The sequence below is a fragment of the Mustela lutreola genome, chromosome 10, assembly GCF_030435805.1.
Source record: "Mustela lutreola isolate mMusLut2 chromosome 10, mMusLut2.pri, whole genome shotgun sequence".
In the NCBI taxonomy this organism is placed as follows: Eukaryota; Metazoa; Chordata; class Mammalia; order Carnivora; family Mustelidae; genus Mustela; species Mustela lutreola.
The window spans coordinates 24140965-24154022 of record NC_081299.1 but is presented as its reverse complement, the minus strand read 5'-3'; positions in this window follow the sequence as shown (position 1 = coordinate 24154022).

The window sequence follows — 13058 nt, the reverse complement described above, 5'->3', positions numbered from 1 at the left end:
TTATGAATTTCATATAATTTTCACATGTCACAAGATATTTTTCTCTTGATTTTTGTTTCAACCATTTAAAATGGAAAAACCGGGTGCCTGGGTGGCTCAGTGGGTTAAGCCGCTGCCTTCGGCTCAGGTCATGATCTCAGGGTCCTGGGATCGAGTCCTGCATCGGGCTCTCTGCTCAGCAGGGAGTCTGCTTCCTCCTCTCTCTCTCTGCCTGCCTCTCTGCCTACTTGTGATCTCTTTCTGTCAAATAAATAAATAAAATCTTTAAAAAATAATAAAATAAAATAAAATGGAAAAACCAATTTCTGGGGCGCCTGGATGGCTCAGTGGATAGAACCTGTTACTCTTGATCTCAAAGTTGTGAGTTAGAGCCTTCCACTGGGGATAGAGTTTACTTTAAAAATTTTTAATAAAAATAAAAATTTAAAAACCAGTTTTAGTGATTTTTAGGCAGCGAACCAGGTTTGACCTGAGGGCTGTGATTTGCCTAACCATACAAAATTGAGTGGAAAAAAAAAACAGGGTGCAGAATTGTATTTACAGTATGATTTCCCATAACTCAGAAAAGGAGACTGACACATAAAGAAGAAGCTGAAAGTAGGGGTGCCTGGGTGGCTCAGTCTGTTGTGTGTCTGATCTTGGTTTTGGTTCAGGTTATGATCTCAGGGTTATGAGATCGAGCCCCTTTTTTAAAAAGGGAAAGAAAATCATGCAGTAAAAAAAGGAAGAAAGGGGAAGGAAGGGGAGGGAAGGGGAGGAAAGAAGAAAGAAAGAGAGAGAGAGGGAGGGAGGAAGGAAAGGCTGAAAGTAAATCTACAAAATGTGGTTGTATTTTTATGCAGAATTATGATGGATTTTTCTCTCTTTTTAGTAGTTTCAAATTTTAGGGAAAGGAATATTTTTACTTTAGCGATGGAAATAAAATTTTTGAAAGAATAGATATGGTAGTGTTCACCTCAACAGCATAGATATGAAAATTCACGAAGGAGAAAATTACAGGCATACCTCGGTTTATTGTGTTCAGCTTTACCACGCTTGCCAGATACTGCATTCGTTACAAATTGGAGGTTTGTGGCAATGCTGCTTTGAGTCTATCCCACTGATTTTCCAACAGCATTTCCTTACTTCCTGTCTCTATGGCACATTTTGGTAACTCCTGCGATATTTCAGACTTTCATTATTATATTTCTTTTTTTAATTTATTTTTATTTTTTTTAATTTTATTTATTTATTTGACAGAGAGAGATCACAAGCAGGCAGAGAGGCAGACAGAGAGAGGAGGAAGCAGGCTCCCCGCTGAGCAGAGAGCCCGATGCGGGACCGGATCCCAGGACCCTGGGATCATGACCTGAGCTGAAGGCAGCGGCTTAACCCACTGAGCCACCCAGGCGCCCTCATTATTATATTTCTTATGGTGATCTGTGATTAGTGATTCGACTTGCTGAAAGACCAGATGACAATTAGCATTTCTTAACAATAAAAATACTGTACATTTTTTAGACATAATGCTATTGCACACTTTTAAAAGACTACAACATAGCATAGACAAAAAAATTTTTATATGCACCAGGAAACCAAAACATTCATTTAACTTGCTTTATTGTGGTATTTGCTTTATTGTAGTGGTCTAGAACTGAACCTACAATATCTCCACAGTATGCCTATGGAATGAATCCTGTGGTGTTGTAACGGTTCCGGTTGTCTATGTATATACCCATCTGTATCTGTCTATCTATATCTAGAGGTCAATCTAGCAATCACACAATCTATGGAAATGTCCATGGAGAGAGCATGAAAGCAGCAACACTTTAAAAGCAACGAGCAAGGGGTGCCTGGGTGGCTCAGTGAGTTAAGCCTCTGCCTTGGGCTCAGGTCATGATCTCAGGGTGCTGGGATCAAGCCCTGCATCGGGCTCTCTGCTCAACAGGGAGCCTGCTTCTCTCTCTCTCTCTGCCTGCCCCTCTGCCTACTTGTGATCTCTGTCTGTCAAATAAATAAATAAAATCTTTAAAAAAAACAAGTTGAAAGTTTCTAATTTAATAAATAAATAAATAATAAAAGCAATGAGCACATCCAGGATGCGGATCTTGGTTTCTAAGTAGCAGCACTCCACTAAAAGAACTAAGGCTCCTTGGAGAAGTATCAGATTCCAGGACTGGGTCAAGGTTAAAAGACAAGATGAGCCTGGAACATCTTGTGGAAGAAAATAAGCGTTCAAGTAACCATAGGGACAGGTCAAAGGGACACAAAAGCTGGCTTGAATGGGCTTCCACCAGCTAAATGTGGAACAACTGAGCATTAAAATAAATGAGAGCAACAGATTCCAAAGCAATGGGTAAAACAGGAAACCATGATTCCCTAGGATAAAAAAAAAATGAATAAAATATCAAAAGGTTTGATGAGAAATGGGTGATTTCTGTCGTTTTCAAAGTACCTCCCTTTATAACACTTTACAATTACAAAAGGAAAAAGTGTCACTCTAGGTGGGTTAAACATGTGGGACATCATCTTCATCAAGAATCAAAGAGAACAGCATCAATAATGAGACCGATATTGACTAAGCTGAAACGGAGTCCGATTTGATACGCCGCGCTGGGAAGGGCGCAGCGTCGCTCGTGAGCAGAGCTCGGACCCAGGCAAGAGCGGACACACCAGACCAAGCAGAGGGACAGTCTCCGCCTTCGCTAGGACCCCGGCACTCGCCGCGCAGCCCGAGCCCGACCGGCCGCCGAGCCTCCCGGAGTCCGCGGCGCCCGACGGCTCCCCACCAACCCGCGCCGTCCCCGCGCCGCCTGCCCGCCGCCGCCGCCAGGAGGCTCCGCGCGCCTTCCCGCCTTTCCCCGCTCGGCGGTCGGGCCGTGCCGGAGCGGGCGGGCGGCGAGGCGGGCGCCGGCGGCTACAGCGCGGCCATTGTCCCGCAGCCCCTCTCGGGCGCGCAGGAGGGGCTGGCCGGGTGGCCGCCTCTCCCGCTGACCGCCGCCCCGAGACCCGGGCCCCCATCGCCTGCCGCCCGCGCCGCCTTTGTGACGGTCCCCAGCCCCTCGGAGCCGGCGCGCCGCCGCCGCCGCCACCAGCGCAGCCTCCGGCGCCCGGGGCTGCAAATGGCGCCCGACCGCCTCTGCGCCTCCCGCCGCTCCGCGGGCCCCTGGAGTTCTGGGCGCGCGGCGAACCCGCGAACCCACGGACCCCCCGGACAGCCTCCCGCCGCCGCCACCGCCCGCAAGGAGGCCCCGGGAGCATCCCGCAGCCCCGTCGCCCCGCCGGCCCTCTGCCGTGTACACCTCCGGAAGCCCCAGAAACACTAAGTAAACAGACTTTTTCAAAAAGATTGTGGTGAAATACACAGAAGAGAAAGCCTCTCATTTCAAGGACGAGTCACTCGTGTTAAATACATTCACAGTGTTGTGCAACCATCACCACTATCGAGTTCTGGAACTTCTTCCGTGCCGGGAAGGGAAACCTGCACCCATGATGGGTCATCCCCTCCTCCCTGCCGAGCCCCTCGGAAACTATGGCTCTGCTTTTTTGTCTCTATGGATTTGTCTGTTCTGGGCATTTTATACATAAATGGAATTATACAATAAGATGTCCTTCCTGACTGTCTTGTCTCACCTGGCATAATATTTTCAATATTCACCCATCCTGTAGAATGTATAACTTCATTCCTTTTAATGGGATATCCCACTCTGTGCATATCATGCATATCAAAAGGATATCCCAATCTATGTATATCCCTTCATCAGCTGATGGACACTTGGGTGTTTCCATCTTTTGGCTATGGTGAATAGGGCTCCTATGCTCGTTTGCATTTGGGTACAAGTTTTTGAACATCTGTTTTCAAGTTCAGCTCTTTGGGGTATATGCAACTGAGTAGGCTTTTGCTCCACTACTATTGGAAAACCCTACAGCCACCTGCAATTCTCTCCCCATTGATTCTGGCAACTCCCGGAGGTATACAATACATGCTCCAGTAAAATTTCCTGTCTTGATTTTCTTGATATAAGAGACATACAGATCAATATTCCTGCCCTCTCCAGGGCCCCTTCTCAGGAGATCTGTCCCCCATACCATCACCCAGCCCCAGCTTCCAAATAACACACCCGTCCCAGCCTAACCTCTTGGTCAGAGCCCTCTGCTGCCTGACCCAAGGTGCAAGGTGACCCCAGAGAACCCAGCTTTTGCTAGACAGAAACAGAGGTCTTTTCCCTTGGAGGATAGTACCTGAAGGACAAAGCAGTGGTTAGGTCAGGGGTGGGGCAACCACTTAGAGCCTGATGAATGGGCAGAAGAAAGCTAATCTAAGAATGTCTGGAGAACTTCACACTGGAAGAGAGAAGCCAAGGAACATGGACAGGGACTGTGAGAAATCAGGAGCAGTCTCAGTCCTTCCTTTTTAGCTCCAGGTGGTCTGCTGATTTTCTCACCCAGGATGCTCATAAAATCCCTCATTTTAATCTTGAAACAAATCCTTTTAAAACTGCTCTCAAACTTTAGTTTGCATCAGAATCCCACTGGGATGGTGCTGATGCTGCTGGATCTGGGACCACACATTGAGAACCATTGCCTTCAGCTTGCTTGAGTGTTTGTTCCTTGAAGCCAAGAGTGTCCCAAAACAGGAGCTCTGGTGTCTGCTGCTGAATCTGTTGATGCATGGTAAAGCTGAAATCCTAGCTGCCTGCAGTACTCACCAACAGAGTCCATCCAGCTGGATTTAAGCTTTCTTGCCTTAGCTGTGCTAAGGATGCATTGGAGGATAGAGGATGCACAGAGCTGCGAAATGCATGCCTGTCCATGCTCCTACCCTCCAGCTCTGCCTCATGCTTTTGGCAGGTATTCAAAGCAGTGCAGTCTGAGCTCCCAGCATCTCACCAAGATTTAAGATCATGCTCCTTTAGTTTCTGCCTCTGGCTCTTCCACTGAAGGCTCAGACTTAGTGCCCTGGTGCTGAGCCATGTGACCATCTTTTCTCCTAGTCAGATAGTTCCGGAGACTTCCCCCAGAAAACTTCGTACAGAATAGCTGCATCCCTTCCCTGATCCTCATACATACAAGACATGTTTAAATCTTAGCAATGCTCACAGATTGGTCCATACATCCCAGACTGGTTTAATCCTAGGGACGCTCACCTGGTTGGCGGCACCTTCCCACCTACCCTACATGAGGAATAACGGATCTCTTATCCCGAACAACATTCTAGATCACTGGTAGGCAAACTTTCTGTATAGTGCCAGACAGGAATTATTTGGGGCTTTGTGGATGAAAGATGTCTGTCACAACCACTCAACTTTACCATTGTAACTCAAAAGCTGGCATATACAATGTGGAAAGGAATGGAATGGGTGTGTCTGTGTTCCAATAAAACTATATTTGCAAAATATGGGCAGCAGGTGGGATTTGGCCCAACCTCTGTTTTGGATAGCCTTTTTAAAAAAAATTCTATTATTAAATAAAGTTAATGAGTCTTCAAACAGATGGAAAGCGTATTTAGTCTTAGCAGTTCTATATTGTTATGGGGACTCTAAAAAAATCTATAGGTTTTCCCAAGAGCTGGCAGTAAGCCCAGCCAATCTTAAATAAATCCAGCCTCAACATTTTCAAAAAATGTAGAATTATATCAATATATAGCTAAAACTGAACCAACTTCCTGTCTTTAAAAGATAAATATTTGACACTGTTGTTTAAACAGAAATAGTTTTTGAAACAAAAATATGCACATATGTCTTAAAGGTTTATATTACACATGGAATGTTGAGACAACAGACATGAGAACTTAGATCTATGGGATGTAGATGATATCCACCAATTTATTACTTTATTTTCTCTTATTTTTAGTCCTTTATATATAAAAAGTAAAAATAGCAGAACAACACAAACAACAATGAATCATATAAACAGACTTGGTACATAGTCACTTTGACACAAAGACCAGCTCAGCTCCAAAAAGCATAAAGTTTCCCATGCCTTAAAAAAAAATGTATCAGTTACTATTGTTTTAATGGTTAGAACCATTTCTAACTTCATCATCTCTCTCTCAGTTGTGTGTGTGTGTGTGTGTGTGTGTGTGTGTGTGTGTGACAACAATTTTGACAAGTGCCTTTGTAAGAGGAATTAATCCACTTAGAAACTTGCCAATTCCAAGTTTTCTATTTTCCTTCTAAGTGTTCTTGCAAAGTGTGCAGCTGCGGACCTCAGGGCTCAGAATGGTTGTGTCTTTTCTGATTTTTCTGTTGTCTGCCATTAGTTTTGGCTTATAATTATGCATTCTGGTTACATACTCATCAAGCAGTCGGTGGTCTTCCTTCACAGAATCTAAATGTCCTAGCTTGAGATTCTCTGTGCAGAAACTGTCTCATTTAAGGAAGTAATTGGTCCTAACACCATGGGACAGAAAGGTGCAAGAAGACGTTTGATGGAAGCTACTTCTGTTAGAGCTCTATCTAATAGCTTTCTATTTCTATCTAATATCTTATTCATAGAATTCCTCATTAGAATTTCACATAAAATAATGGCACTGAGAAAAAACAGTGAACTAACTTTAAATTATGATGGATTATTAACTTGTTCATGTGAGGGGCTCCATCCTCAATTCAGTGCATTCATTCTGAAAGTGCCTTAACCATTTTAACCTTAGCCATTCCAAAATTCTCAGTAATCTAACTTAGGTCAATTTTAAGGTACAGAAACTAGTTAAATTGCACTGGTTTCTGAAGCAAAAATGAGCAATAAAGGGAAAAAAAAAGACTTTTTTGTGGGGCACTTGGCTGGCTCACTTGGTTAAGCATCTGACTCTTGGTTTCAGCTTATGTCGTGATCTGGGGGTCTCAAGAGTAAGCCCCTGCATTAGGCTGCACACTTAGCACAGAGTCTGCTTGAGGTTCTTTCCCCCTTCCTCTTCCTCCCCTTCTGTTTCTCCCCTGGCTATGCTCTCTCTCTGTCTCTAAAATAAATACATAAAATCTTAAAAAAAAAAAAAAAGTCTTGTTCTTGGACAAGGCTGTTTCTATTATAAACTTGTCACTAGAGTGTCTCAAACTGACTTTATATAAATCAAAACAAGAATTAAGTTTGAGGGACATCTGGGTGGCTCAGTGGGTTAAGCATCTGCCTTCGGCTCAGGTCATGATCCTGGGGTCCTGGGACTGAGTCCCACATTGGGCTCCTTGCTCAGCAGGGGAGTCTGCTCTCGCTCCCCCCACCCCTCCCCCATTTGTGCGCTCGCTCACTCGCTCATTCTCTCTCTCTCACCCTCACTCTCATGCATGCAAATAAACTCTTTAAAAAAATTTAGTTTGAGTCTATTTTCTATTTATCTTAGGTTGATTTAACCAAATCAAAGATGATTTGCATTAGGGCACCTGGGTGGCTCAGTGGGTTAGGCCCAAGCCTTCGGCTTGGGTCATGGTCTCAGGGTCCTGGGGTCAAGCCCCGAGTCAGGCTCTCTGCTCAGCGGGGTGCCTGCTTCCCCCTCTCTGCCTGATGCTCTGCCTACTTGTGATCCCTCTCTCTATATTCAATAAATCAATAGTCTTTTTAAAAAGATGATTTGCATTAATTTTAATCCCAAACTTGATAAATGCTTCATTAACAATGAGGATCACCGTCTCTAAGTATTTTTAGTTCATAAAATGGCTAATTGTTTTACTAATAATTATCATATATTATCACAGACCTTTAAATAAAATTAGCTTTCGTAATAAGTTTATTAAAATCTACTGAATCGGGACGCCTGGGTGGCTCAGTTGGTTAAGCAGCTGCCTTTGGCTCAGGTCATGATCCCAGCGTCCTGGGATCGAGTCCCACATCGGGCTCCTTGCTCCGCAGGGAGCCTGCTTCTCCCTCTGACTCTGCCTGCCACTCTGTCTGCCTGTGCTCGCTCTCACTCGCTCTCTCTCTGACAAATAAATAAATAAAATCTTTAAAAAAAAAATCTACTGAATCAAGAAATACCCAAAATACATTTTTCACTCAATACCAAAATATTATATTATATGTGCTGCTTATTTAAAATATGTGATTTGGGGGGTTTGGGGTTTTTTTTTTTTAAGATTTTATTTATTTATTTATTTGAGAGAGAGAGAGAGAGTGAGTGCAACTGGGGGAACAGCAGAGGGAGAGGGAGCAGACTCCCCGCTGAGCAGGGAGCCCAATGAGGAGCTTGATCCCAGAACCCCAGGATCATAACCTGAGGCAAAGGCAGACACTTAACGGATTGAGCCACCCAGGTGCCCCAAAATATGTGGGTTTTGTTTCAAATAAGATTGTCCTTGTCGATTTTCCTGACTCATGCCCAATTTATATTTCAAAAATGACTCAGAGAGGTTTATAAAAGCAATTTCCAGATAATGTATATTTAATTTTGAAACATTTTACAAACAAAAATGAACACATTAAAATTAAATACAGGGCGCCTGGGTGGTTCAGTTGGTTAAGTGTCTAGCTTCAGTTCAGGTCATGATCGCAGGGTCCTGGGATTGAACCCTGCATGGGGCTCCCTGCACATTGGGCTCCCTGCTCAATGGGCAGCCTGCTTCTCCCTCTCCCTCTGCTGTTACCCCTACTGTACTCTGTCTCTGTCAAATAAATAAATAAAATCTTAAGAAAGAAAGAAAGAGAGAAAGAAAGAATTTCTAAAATCTAAGTTACTTTTTAAAAAATAAATTAAATTAAATACATGATACATATTAAATAGGTGGGCAATAAAGATTTTTATTTGTCCTGTGTCTGTGTGTATATGTGTGTGTGGGAGGGGCGTTGATGGTGGGTTTTGTTGTTCAGGCATGTGTGGGTATTATAGGCAAAAAAATTAAATTAACTCCCCCATTCTCCACATGTGATTTCCCCCTCCCTGTCTAAGCATTACAAGAATGCAGGCCATGACCACACAAAGCCATATGAGGCTAAGACAGCATTTTCCTCTTCTGTGATTTTAGTCTGCTGGTACCCAAGAAAACGAATGCTATCTATGGATGGTCTTTGCTGCCTGCCCAAACACGTTGATTCTCAGCACGTTGATTCCTGGCAGAAACTGATTTCTGACCCTAACTAGCTGTATGGGACTAGGGACTAGTCATTTTATCTCTCTGTAAAATAGAGTTGGATTAGACCATCTCTAAAGTCGCTTCTCTTTCTCAAATTCTTCGATGGAATGGTTCTGTTCCATAGCTATCTGGTTTCTGGCATAGTAACTAATTTACATGGCCAGCCAGGACCCAATCCAGACACACTGGGGCTCCTCCACATCTGTCCCAGTAAAAATACCTTCTTCTATCTTATCCCATTGGACCAAGATCGTGGGAAGTTATCTGGGGGTGGTGGTGGTGTTTTCGTAAGAAACCCATAGCATCTGATGCATTTTTCTAAAGCCTAGGATATTCCGAAATGCTTATAATATTTTTATATCCCTGAACAAAATAAGTATTTTAAACATTGTTAATGTCTAAAGCGACCGTGTTTGAAAAAGGCAAGAAATGTCAGAAACTATTTAAACTGCTTGCAAATTATATCCCAAAGATAGAAGTGTACCGGATGGGAAGGACCACAGCAACAGTAGCGTAGACAAGAAAGCCTTCTCGGGGGCTCTGAGATTGGACCAGATGCTCTACCCAAGCTCTCTCAGAGCATCCTTCCCATCCTTGTGCAACTGTCACGCCCAAACCTGTGTTGTAACTGCTTAATCGCTTGTCTCCCTGTTCACGCACTGCAAATCCCTGGAGGACAGTGACTTGGCTCATTCACTGACATACCCCTAGTGACTGACACATAGTAAGGACTCCATAAACACTTGTTGGCTTAACAGTCAGCTATTTCCACTTACTGATCTTCCAAGAGCAACAGAAGCAAGCAAGAGGAGCAGCATGCGATAGCAGTAAGAGACATGACTACTGAGAGCCTGTGTTTGCTGGTTGGCAGGAGGACACAGGTTCCCATCAATGAATGATTGATGGAATCCCCACAGATTTCCATACAAAAACATCCTTGTAGTGTGTCATTCTATACCTGCCTATTATAGGTAGCACCAAATCTGTATGAAATTTGGTGGGACCACTGACGATTTATCCAACTCTTACACACAACTTAGCAGAATCCGCCCACAGTGTATTAACCACAAGAAGCTAAACAGAAAAAATGAACACTATTCAAGAGAGGAAGATGAGTTGGTGTTGGCTCTAATTTAGGAAGAAATTCCACTGGCTACGTTTTATGGGAACAAGGTGGGATATCTGTTGTGCAATTGTTCAGAGTACTGTTTGGTCATGGATTAAGAGAACCTTGTATGCATTCAATATGAGAATTTGACCAGTTAACTTTCTGGCTCTGTTCCCCCAGCAACCTAATAAAGAATAGCATATCAACTATGTTGCTGGCATCATTACCCATGGGGAAAAGGAACCCTAACTGGTAAACTGCCGGCAGACTGGGAGAACTCCTGATAGGAAACCACAGCTCTGGGCTTCCCCAGGTACAGTTACTCTTGGGACGAACATACCTCTTGCAGGGACCCTGGAAACTATGTCCATGGGGTTGTTATAATGGACACTTGCTCCCTGAGACAAGAGGCTTTTAAACCAGGATAGCTTCCATATTAGTCTGATGTGGGTCTATCTCCTTGCATCTAAGTTATGACACACGGATGGTTACAGGGGCTCCGACAGAAGAGCGACATCTGGTTTTGCCCTCCTGGGGATCTGTGCTTCCTGTCTCGAATCCTTCTAAGTGACTCTGATGCCAAGAGTGGCGGTTCGTCAGTGTGAATGTTTCTAAATGCTCGGTTGAGCCTAAGTAGACCACTGTGGTTCTACCTGCTTCGTGTTTTGTTTTGTTTAGATGCTCCCCAAGGACTATGAGAGATGTGGAACTGTATGGAATGGTTTCCTGCTTCCCAAAAATTGTGATCATACCCATCACGGTCTCCATGGCAGACAATCCATCCCCGTTACGTGTCACCAAGATATAGAGCTCCGATTGATGCCTTCTCTTAAAGTCCCCAAGCTTGTTCTCCCTCCAAGCACATAATCCCACCCTAACCTCCGGTTTTAATATGCTACTGACAAATGTCCAAAAATCAAATGATGGGTATAAAAATCGCTCCCCCAAACCACAGTTGTCCATGAAGAACTAGGGATAGCAAAATAATCTGCCCAGGGGTCAGAACAGAAGCTGGAAGTCCTCCTGTTACGAAGGCTCCATATCTTCTGATCGCAACAGTGTGAGTTAGTGTCACTTTTTAAAACAAGGAGCACGTTGAAAAATAACCAAACAACTGCCAAACAAAAAACTTCTCATTTCCCTCTACAGAAGCATCCTCTGAAGAAAAGAATTCCATTGTTCACACTATAATGAAAGGTTTGGGGAGCACTGTAATATTTAGGAGAAATACTGAACAAAAATCCACGAAAATTCTGCCCATCATAAGCAACTGAATAAAGGGCCCTCTTTGGAGCCAGAAGACAGCACGACCACAGCAGAAGCTACAAGAGACCAACAGCAATGGGAAGGACCGTGGTAAAGCTCAAAACAGAAGACAATAGGAACTTCACACCCCAACCCTCCACCCCTCCCCACCCCGCTACACTAGACTTCACAGAGGTAATTCTATCGTCCATGCACAAGAGATACACAAGCAAAACTTCTCAGTCCAACGGAGCAGTCTGAATTCAGTTGCCCACAGGCCACTCCAGTCTTCCCACTGCCCTCGGAATCAGCACATGAAGCCACACGTGAGGCTTTGTTCACAATATCAACGAACGACAATAAAAACCCATCACGTACCCTGAACTTCCAGAATACTGGATTTCATACTCTACAGACCACCAGATCAGTTTTCTCAAGGAATAGTTGAATCGTAGCGACCCCCAAAATATTTACATCAAAAGGGCATCTATCTGCCAAATGACCAGACATCACATAATTTTTTGCCATTTCTTAGTCTGATATAGAGATAGGCCTTATTTACATTCCTTTCCAACCCTTGCTATGGAAGCCTGTCCTCTTCCTCCAAGAGATACCACTTCCCAGGGAGGCCGCTTTCAGATTCCATCACAAATAAGGATTCTGTTCCTGTCCATGCAACATATCTCGTATAAGACAAAGAATCCCTTTGTGAACTTGGATTGAACGTGCCAGAAAGATGCCAGATATGAAATAAATCCTTAATGGTCTGTGTTGGGCCCAAGGATGAATTGACTTATAAAAATATCACCAACTCCATTAATTAAACCTTAAGCACTGGGCAGTTGTAAATATTGACCCCCCCAAAAGTGAACATGAACTTAAAAACGAAGGATAGTTTATGATCTGATGGTCTAAAAAAGCAATTATTTCCATTCGAAGGGATAGAATTCAGCAATTCTACCCAAACTCAAAACAACCAACCAGGAAGGGAACAATCCGAGACATTATGGGGAAAAGAATCATTTAAATATTAAGCTTCATGAAGTTCCGTTTTCTGCCTGTGATTTTGCTACCTTAAAATGTAATAAAATGACCAGAGCCCAGTAATGGTTCTAGGAATATGAGATCAGAATTTCTAAGTTTCCACATCACAAACCAAATCAGAGCTTGAGCCTCAGCTCCCCATATTACTAACTCCACTATTTGCTGAAACTTAGAGGAGCATAAGGGCCTACTAAATATTATGGAGGTAAAATGTAACCTAAAATAAAACACAAAATTAAGTTCATTCATTAAAGGTAATTTTTTAAAATCTTACTTATCTTATGGTCAGGTTTCTTAATCTGGTTACTCTTGACATTTTGGACTAGATAATGCTTTGTTCTAAGGGGCCGTCCTATGAATTGTAGGATGTTTAGCAACAACCTTATCCAGATGCCAGCAGCACCCTGCCCTGAGTTTTAACAATTGAGACTGTCTCCAGACATTGCCAAACATCTTCTGGGGAACAAAATCACCCCCAGGTGAAAGTCACTGTCCTACAGTGAAATTGCTGATATAAATGGTCTTTGCACCCAGAGATATGATCAGGTCATAGAGTCACCAAGAAGGATCGTTGCTCTACCAGAGAAAGTGGACAGAGAAGTTGAACCATGAGGTAGAAAAGT